Source organism: Macaca fascicularis, chromosome 7 (genome assembly GCF_037993035.2).
Source record: "Macaca fascicularis isolate 582-1 chromosome 7, T2T-MFA8v1.1".
NCBI classification, from domain to species: domain Eukaryota; kingdom Metazoa; phylum Chordata; class Mammalia; order Primates; family Cercopithecidae; genus Macaca; species Macaca fascicularis.
The window spans coordinates 83,279,493-83,288,697 of record NC_088381.1 but is presented as its reverse complement, the minus strand read 5'-3'; the positions used below and the strand labels follow the sequence as shown (position 1 = coordinate 83,288,697).

At 49.3% G+C, this 9,205-nt stretch overlaps 1 long non-coding RNA gene across 1 annotated transcript in view; it reads left to right on the top strand.

Annotated features, from left to right (window-relative positions):
* Positions 1-254: 254 nt before the first annotated feature.
* LOC135971654 (uncharacterized) overlaps positions 255-9,205 on the top strand; it is a 103,497-nt gene continuing 94,546 nt past the window's right edge. Inside the window, exon 1 of the long non-coding RNA XR_010587904.1 lies at positions 255-445. This is a non-coding gene — a long non-coding RNA (uncharacterized lncRNA). The remainder of the gene's footprint in view (positions 446-9,205) is intronic.

The following is a 9,205-nucleotide window of genomic DNA, read 5'->3' as shown; positions in this document are numbered from 1 at the left end:
CAGGTGGGGAAGTGGAGGCACAGGGAGGCGGAGGCAGGATTCCAAACCAGGCCTTTGATTCCAGGCCTCGTTGCCTCCAAGCCAGAGGCCCTCAGGTCTGCAGTAGAGGTCCTAAGAGCTGTGGTGTCCCGACTGAGGGGTCTGCCCCAGCCTGGGGCCTTCTTGGGATGTGTCTCTCCTCATTGGCTCCAGGGGCAAGGAGGGGACCCAGGGTTCGCGACTGTTCCACCCGAGGCCCCACCTCCTCCCTCAGCGCAGCTTTGCAGACAATGGGGACTCCCAAAGGACAGAGCTTTGAATCCACCTGGAAGGTTTAAGAGAAAGTGCGCAGTCGCCTATGCCCTACCCCTGAGACTGCTGACAGGCATCGCTGAGGGCTGCAGCTTTGGAATCAGGCATCTTCTGAGGAAGAGAAAGGCACCACAGCCACAGCACAGAAGACTAGGTGAGGGCAGTGGGAAACCTCTGGACCAGGAGAAGCGGCCAGCCAGAGCCGACCTGTCCATAGGGACCAGATGGAGAGAGGGAGGTGGATGAACATGAAATACAAGTGCAGGAAATTGCTGTGTAGACAGCACCCCTGGAGCTGAGTGAGGCTCCCGGCAGGGTCTCCTCTCAGTGACTGGCACTCCACTCACCTAATTGCTCAATCCGGGATGCCTGGGAGCTGCCCTCGCCCCTTTCTTGCTAGGTGTTTTCAGGCAAATGCTTCAACGAGCCCCTCAAGACCACCCCTCAAATGCCCCGCTCCTCAAGCCTCCCTCAGCTTTTGCTTTAGTGTTCCAGAAACACTAATTCAGGTTTCTGGTTTTACTTTCTCATAGGACCCTGTGTTAGGGTGTTCGTGTATTGTTATAAAGAAATACCTGCAGCTGGATAATTTACAAGCAAAATAAGTTTAATTGGCTCACAGTTCTGTAGGCGGTAGCGCATGGTACCAGCGCCTGCCTCTGGCGGGGGCTTCAGGAAGCTTCCAATCATGGCGGAAGGCAGGGGGTGGGGTGGGAAGTCAGCATCACATGCAAAGAGCAGGAGCAAGAGAGAGGGGGAGTGCCACATCCTGTTAAACAACCAGGTCTCAAAGACTCACCCACTGTGGTGGGGACAGCACCAAGCAAGCCATTCCCAAGGGATCCGCCCCCATGGCCCAAACACCCCCCACAGGCCCCACCTGCGACATTGGGGTTTACACTTAAGCATGAGATTTGGAGAGACAAGCAACTAAATTATATCAGCCCCCCCCAATTTACTGTCTTAGATTTTTTTTTTTTTTTAATTTAAGAGATGGGGTCTCACTCTGCTGCCCACGCTGGAGTACAGTGGTGCAATCAAAGTCTGCTGTGACCTTGAATTCCTGGGCTCAAGCGAGCCTCCTGCCTCAGTCTCTCTAGTAGCTGAGACCACACATGGGTAACACCACATTCAGCTAATTAATTACTCTTTTTTTTTTTTTTTTTTTAAAGAGATGGGATATTACCATGTTGCTAAGGCCAGTGTTTTAGATTTTTTTTGAACTTCTCCCTTATAGCTTTTAACAGTTTGCTATGACCCATCTACTGGTGTGATTTTTGGCCCGTCTCTCTGCTTCCCCCTCCTCCTCCCCGTTCCTCTCCTCCTCCCCTCATTCCCCTCCTCCTCCTCCCCATTTCCCTCCTGCTCTTCCCCATTCTCCTCCCCTCTCCTCCTCATCCTCTTTCCTTTCCTCCTCCTCCTCCTCCTCCTCCTCCTTCAGGCTGTAAGCCTCCTGAGACTGTCAGTTTTGCTCCCCACTGTGATAGGGCCTGGGGCAGCCCCTGGAATCCAGTGGGACTTGAGAAAATTGGCATCAGCCTTCTCCTGGGCCCCAAGCTCGTCCCCACCCCTGCTGGTCACACTTTGCTGTCAGCTTATGCTCTAGTGGTGGAACATTCTCTCCCTCTGCCTGCAGTTACTCAAAGATAAGATTTGCAAGCAGACTACTTGACCGGGCACAGTGGCTTATGGATGTAATCCCAACACTTGGGAGGCTGAGGTGGGCAGATCGCTTGAGGCCAGGTGTTCGAGACCAGCCTGGGCACCATGCAGAAACCCAGTCTCTACTAAAAATACAAAAATTAGGTGAGTGTTGTGGCACACACCTGTAGTTCCAGCTACTTGGGGGGCTGAGGCAGGAGAATCACTTGCACCCAGGAGGCGGAGGTTGCAGTGAGGCGAGATCCGAGATCACACCACTGCACTCCAGCCTGGGTGACAGAGTGAGACTGTCTCAAAAAAAAAAAAAAAAAAAAAAAAAGTGCAGAGCCTTTTTTTTGGAATTAATTTTAAATTGACAAGAGATGCAAAAATGTAGATAGTACAAGGCACTCCTGTGTACTTTTTATTTCAACTCGCTTGTGGGTCATTTTTTTTTCTGAGCCATTGGAGGGTGAATTTTATGGAACATGGCCCTTTGCGCTTCAGCACTCCAGTGGGTATTTCCTAACAATGGAGATAACCTCTTATGTCATCACAGTGCAGTCACTGACACCAATTTGCATTGATGCAATACTTTCATCTTATCTACTGTCTGTATTCTAATTTTGCCTCTTGGTTTAATAATGACCTTTATAGCATCCCCCCTCCTCCATAGTACAGGATCCGGTTTAGGGGCAGATACTACATTTAGCTGTCATGTCTCTTTAGATACCTTGATCTGGACCATTTCCACAGCATTTCTTTTGTCTTTTATGAGATTGGCATTTTCGAAGCATATAGTACTTCTGCCTTTAAAAAAAGAACCTTCTTTATTTTGTGTGTGTCCGATGAGTCTCTGTAATTATGCAGGAACAAGAACAGACGATTTTATTTCTTCTCAAGGTATCCCATGTGAAAGCAGATTTAAAATCAGAACCTTCTTCAAGTGCCTTCTCATAGCACAAGCTATTAATATTTTCATTTCTCTTTGCTACCATGGGATCTGTGCAAATGCTGGAACGTCAGGAGATGGCTCTCTTTCAATGTGGGCTCTGAAAAAAACTCATTTATTCTCAGCTGTGGTTGAAAGACCTTAATAAGCCTCCTGGCTTCGAGCAGGAAGGCCGGCTTTAGGCATGAGTGATGCTGGCAGTTCCCACGCTTCCCAAATGCCATTTTCCCTGTCGGTACTGCCTGAGCGGTGCTATAAAGTCGTCCCCACAGAGCAGCTGTGGCTGGGAACAATCGACCTTTTACCTCCGTGGTGGTTTCACTGCATCGTTTTCGAAAACACTCCAGTGTGCCGTACCACAGCGGGGATGCCGGGGAAACAGTTGGCACGCTCCCTTGCCCTCTGGGCCACCTCTCTGCACTTGGAGTGCTGCTAAAATGCTGATGTCCCAAGAAGAGGGGACACCAGAAGCTATTACTGGCCATTGGCTACTGAAGATGACCTAATAACTGGGTGTCCCTGGGGAGGATGGTGGAGAACTGGACCACAGGGGTGCATGGTCCCTGGGACTGATAGCAGCGGTGACACCCTCATAGACCTCCTTTTCTACATGACTCTCACTGGTCCCAGAAAAGAAAAAAGGCATATCCTTGTTGATGCTTTAAAGTCTCCATTGAGAGAGCAGCCAGAGGAGGTGGAAAGAGAACCACTGTTCACTGTTCAAGTCTTGGGTTCAAATCTTGACTCTGCCTCTGATGAACGAGGGGTTTTAACTGCTTCTGTGCCTCTTCGGTGTTCACAGTTTGTGGTGACGATAGAGGGGGTGATATAGGGAACGGGCATCGGGTCTGCTTAGAGTCAGAGCTTCCACAGTGCAGTGTGCTGCCTCCTCCTGCCTCCTGACTGCCTCTGTGCTCCCCCAGCATTGAGATGGGGAGGCTGTGTCACCATGCCCCAGGCCACGTGGACACAAGTATCTGTGTGTTCTAGATTTGTTTTGATGACGTATGCTAAGAAGCTCAGATATGGGAATAATTGTCACCAAGAAACACCTTATCCTAATTACAGTTTCCTGCAAACAGGAGGCACGTTCACAAGAGGAAGCCGGGTTGGTCAGGGTGATTGGGTTGGGGAACGTGGGTCAGAGGCCTTTATTGTGCTTTCCCTGGGGTGGAGCAGAGAGGCAGGGCAAGTAGTCTCAGGACTGGTGAATTTGAAGAATTTCCAGGTTCTGGGGCATCCAGGCTGTCCCTAGTTGTCTGACACCTGGGCCTGGGGTGATTAGGGTGGATGAATGGTGGCCCAGGAGGGTGGGAACCCAATAAAGAAGGATGCTGGAGGGAGTTGTGAGATCGAGATATTTTTGTTTGCATTTGAAAAGCATACCTGGGGATAGGGGGCAATTTGTTGGCTGTCTTAGAGATTAGCTATCCCTGGAGGGGCAGTCTCTTGAGGGTCAGCAAAGCCACAAATGTGATAGCATCAGCATACAGAAATAAAAGGAATGAGGAGACATGGTTGATATGGGTACTTCCATCTCCTGCAAGGAGTACGCTCTGACTTTGGACAGCCCCCCAGGAGGCTGCTCCCTGGGTCTCTAAGGCTGTGGCTTTGTGTATGGTCTTCTAGAATGCATGCTTCACTGACACAAATATAAACTTCCTGGGTGAGCACAGAATGGCTGGATTCTTCATTCAAATGGGGATGCTTCCAGCATTCCATGAAGCTTGGCAGGCAGAGCAGTGCCTGCAGAGGCCTTGTCAAAAGCCTCTCTTCAATCTGTTTCTTGCTCAACAGGTCAGCCAGGGCAGTCACCAGGAGATGCCTGCCTGGGGTGGGTTGGGGAGGCCCAAGAAGAGGACTGATCCCTTTGGGAAGAGGGTGGTGAACTGGCTTTGCATGACAGCTTGTCTCAGTGGAGTTTACCTTCTCTCCGATGGCAAGTCCGAAGGGGAAGGAAAACATCGTACAGACCACTCTGGAATGTAAGGGCTCTGAGCTCACCAGGGTTTGTTTGCAACTGAGAATGAGGCCATCTCAGGTGACCAGCTCCAGCAGGGAACAGTAGAGTCAAGTGGCCCTGCACATTACTTCCTGTGTGTGTGTTTGTGTGTGTGCACTTGTGTAGGCTATGGGGCGGTCAAAACTGTTGTGAGCTCCAAGGGTGATGGTGAAGGTCAGTGTTGTGCAAGGCCACTCATGGGCCACAGTGGGTACACACTTGGGGTGGAGAAGGGAGGAAGACCACCTTTTTTGTGGCTCTCTGAAACTGAAGAGTTGAGGGCTACTGATGAGGATTGATGTTGTCTGAGTTCTGGGAGGAGCATCTGACTTGATATCAACAACTGGACTTGAACTGGAAAAATCTGGAAGGTTGGTGAAACACTTTGACAGAGAGACTACAGCGCATTGGTCAAGCCAAAATTACAGTGCCCCTTCATGCAGCCTTTTGTTTTTCCTTTTTTTTTTTTTTGAAATGGAGTCTCGCTCTGTCACCCAGGCTGGAGTGCAGGGGCACGATCTCTGCTCACTACAAGCTCCGCCTCCCAGGTTCACGTCATTCTCTTGCCTCAGCCTCCCGAGTAGCTGGGACTACAGGCGCCCGCCACCACGCCTGGCTACATTTTTGCATTTAATAGGTGCATTTTCACCGTGTTAGCCAAGATGGTCTCGATCTCTTGACCTTGTGATCCGCCTGCCTCGCCCTCCCAAAGTGCTGGGATTACAGGCATGAGCCACCGTGCCCGGCCCATCCAGGCTTTAAGTTTCTCTGAGAATGTGCTATGTGACTTCCTCCCTCCTCCTCTTGGTTCCTTCTTTCCCTTTTCCCTTCCATTTCATGCATACTGTGAATCAGTCACTGTGTCTTAGGCACTGGGGACAAAAGCCCCAATGCTGGCCTGCGTGGAGTTTATAATCTAGACCAAGGTTCTTCAGCCTCAGCGTTATTTAGTGCTCTGGGCTGGGGAATTCCGCTGCCAGTGGCTGTCCTGGGCATTATGTGGTGTGCAGTTGCATCTCTGGATGCTACCTAGTGGATGCCAAAAGCTCCTCCCTCTGCTCCAGTATTTGGCAATGAACAAATGTCTCCAGGCATTCCCCAGTATCCCACGGGGTGTCACAGTCTCCCTGGCTGAGAACCACAGGTCCAGGGGGGAAAACAGCTAACCCATCAGCCTGGTCAACACAGCTTGCATAGCATGGCCAGAGTGCCCAGATGGGGCTACTCAGGAGTCTTCTCCTGATCAGAGTCTGGGGCAGTGGAATTTGCAGTAGGTGGTTAGTACTTACCTGTTGAGAAGGTAATTAACCACAGGTCCCCAAATAAAACCCCAGCCAGAAGAAGAACTTTTTTTTTTTTTTTTTTTTAAGACAGAGTCTCACTCTGTCATCCAGGCTGGAGTACCAGTGGTACAATCATAGCTCAGTGCAACCTCCAACTCCTGGGCTCAAGTGATCTTCCTGCTTCAGCCTCTGAGTAGCTGGGACTACAGTCACGTTCTACTGCACTTGGCTAATTTTTTAGTTAATAGTTGTTGTAGAGACAGGTTCTTGCTGTGTTGCTCAGGCTGGTCTCAGGCTGTTGGCCTAAAGGTATCCTTCTACCTTGGCCTCCCAAAGTGCTAGGATTACCGATGTGAGCCACCACACCCAACTCTCTTAGTATCATGGGGCGCTTGTCCTGGATTCTCTGCATTGGTTCCATCAATCAGGTATCTGTAAATAAGATAAAGAATAAAATGACTTCCCTTGCTAATCTCTTTCTGCTTTTCCTTTACCTTTACATAAACGCATTGTAGGAGAATGAGTTCATTTGGTGGCAGGCCTGCAACCAGAGGTTTTCTACTTTGGAGTAAACTTCGAATTCCCTTAATGTTTCTGTGGCCTTTTAAAGAGGAGGCAAAGAAGAGGGTCCTAATGGTTTTCTTTGTGTCTGATCCAGGGGAGCCAGCTTCAGCTTTTGCCAAGTGTTTGGTTGCATCTGACACTTGGAGAAGGCACATGCATCTGCTGCCCTGACATCCAGCAGAAGGAACCATCTGGCTCAAGAATCCATTACAGAAGAGGCCATCAGCACCCGCCACTTGTGTCTCCCCATGTCCAGCTGAGTTTCCTTCTCTCTGCTCAACTCTGAAGTGTTGATGGGTCAATCGATGCGGCCCTTGCCGTTGCGTCTCACTGGGAATTCCGATGAGGCGGCTGTCTGCCTGCGTGCATGCCAGCTAGCTCCTTGGTCAACACACAGTTATTTAAAGTGCTACAAGATACTGCTGGAAAGGATTTTCTCTGGCTCATTTGACTGTTGAAAAAGGCCACGCCTGCTTCAAGTTCCTCAAATACTCAGGGGGTAATTACAAGCATTTTTAGAAAACAAAACAGCCAAATGGAAAATTTTTGTTACAAAACATGCTTTGGCCACTTCAATAGTTGAAATGACAAGAGATTGGAAACCCCCTTAAGTGAGATCATGCTATTTTTGAGAACATATTCTTTAAGAGGAAAACTGTTCTAAATACTAACAATGGTGACAGTGATGCTGTATATGATAACAATGACAGATCCACATAATTTCCATTCCCGAAGGTCCCTTTCGGTCACTCAGGCTCCCAACCTTGGAATAATCTTTCTTTCCTGCATATCATCTCATGGTCAACTAGTTGCCAAGATCCCTAGAGTTTCCATCTTTCATCCCACATTGCTGTTTTTCTCCTTTCCATCCCCATCACCTTTGTTCGGTTCCTCATGTGTCTTTCCTAAACTTTGGCAAGGGCTGCTTAACCTGTATCCTTCCTCCCTTCTATTTTATCATTCACCTTTCAACCATTTCCCAGGAATTCCATTGTATTAGTTACTTATTGCCGAGTAAAAACTAGCCCAACATGTGTTGGCTAAAAACAACAAATATTTACTACGTCACATAGTTGCTGAGGGTCAGAAATTTGGAAACATCTTAGCCAGATGGTTCTGGTTCATGGTGTCTCATGAGGTTTTAGCCAAGATGTCAGCTCGGGCTGCAGTCATCGAAGGCTTGACTGGGACTTAAGGATTCACTACCAAGATGGCGTACTCATATGGCTATTGGTAAGAGGCCTCAGGTCCTCCCTAGTTTTTGATAGGAGGTGTCAGTCTTTCATCACATGAGTTTCTCCACAGTGCTGCTTCAGTGTCCTTATGACATGGCAGCTGGCTTCCCCCAGAGCAGGTGATCCATGAGAGGAAGCGAGGAGGACAATGCCATGCCTTTTAAAATCTAGTCTTGGATGCCAGACACCATGTCTCCCTCATATTCTGTTAGAAGCTGGCCCACATTTTAGTTTAGAGGAGGGGAATTAGGTTCCACCTTTAGAACGGAGTGGTGTTGAAGAATTTGTGGACATACTTTAAAATGATCTCATCCCTTATGAAAACACTGCTGTCTGTATTTTCAGGGAATTTAGTCCACAAGCTCTTCCATGGTTGGTTTACCCGGTCTAGACAGACAGGCTGCTGGAAAAGTAACCCAGTCCTGCTGTATCTTTCCTTAAAAACCCTCACAGACTGTCCCGTGTTTAAAGAACTTAGCACAAAGTGCTCCTCCCACCCTCTGCGACCCTTAACTTTCCCTCCCTTCCTCCCTCCTTTCCTTTCCCTCCCTCCCTCCCTCCTTTCCTTTCCCTCCCTCCCTCCCTCCTTTCCCTTCCCTCCCTCCCTCCCTCCCTCCCTCCCTCTCTTCCTTCCTTCTTTCCTTCCTTCCTTCCTTCCTTCCTTCCTTCCTTCCTTCCTTCCTTCCTTCCTTCCTTCCTTCCTTCCTTCCTTCCTTCCTCTCTTTCTCCCTCTCTCTCTCTCTCTCTCTTTCTCTCTCTCTCTTCTCTCTTTCTTTCTTTTGATGGAATTTCACTCTGCCTCCCAGGCTGGAATGCACTGGCATGATCTCAGCTCGTGGCATCTTCCATCTCCGGGGGTCAAGCGATTCTCCTGCCTGTCTCCTGAGTAGGTGGGAATACAGGCTCCCACCACCACGCCTGGCTAGTGTTTTGTTTTGTTTTGTTTTGTTTTGTTTGAGACAGAGTCTCACTCTGTTGCCCAGGCTGGAGTGCAGTGGTGCAATCTCGGCTCACTGCAATCTCTGCCTCCTGGGTTCAAGCGATTTGCCTACCTCAACCTCCTGAGCAGCTGGGACTACAGGTGCATGCCACCATGCCTGGCTAATTTTTTTGTATTTTTAGTAGAGACGGGGTTTCACTATGTTAGCCAGGTTGGTCCTGATCTCCTGACCTTGTGATCCGCCTGCCTCAGCTTCCCAAAGTGCTGGGATCACAGGCATGAGCCACCGTGCCTGGG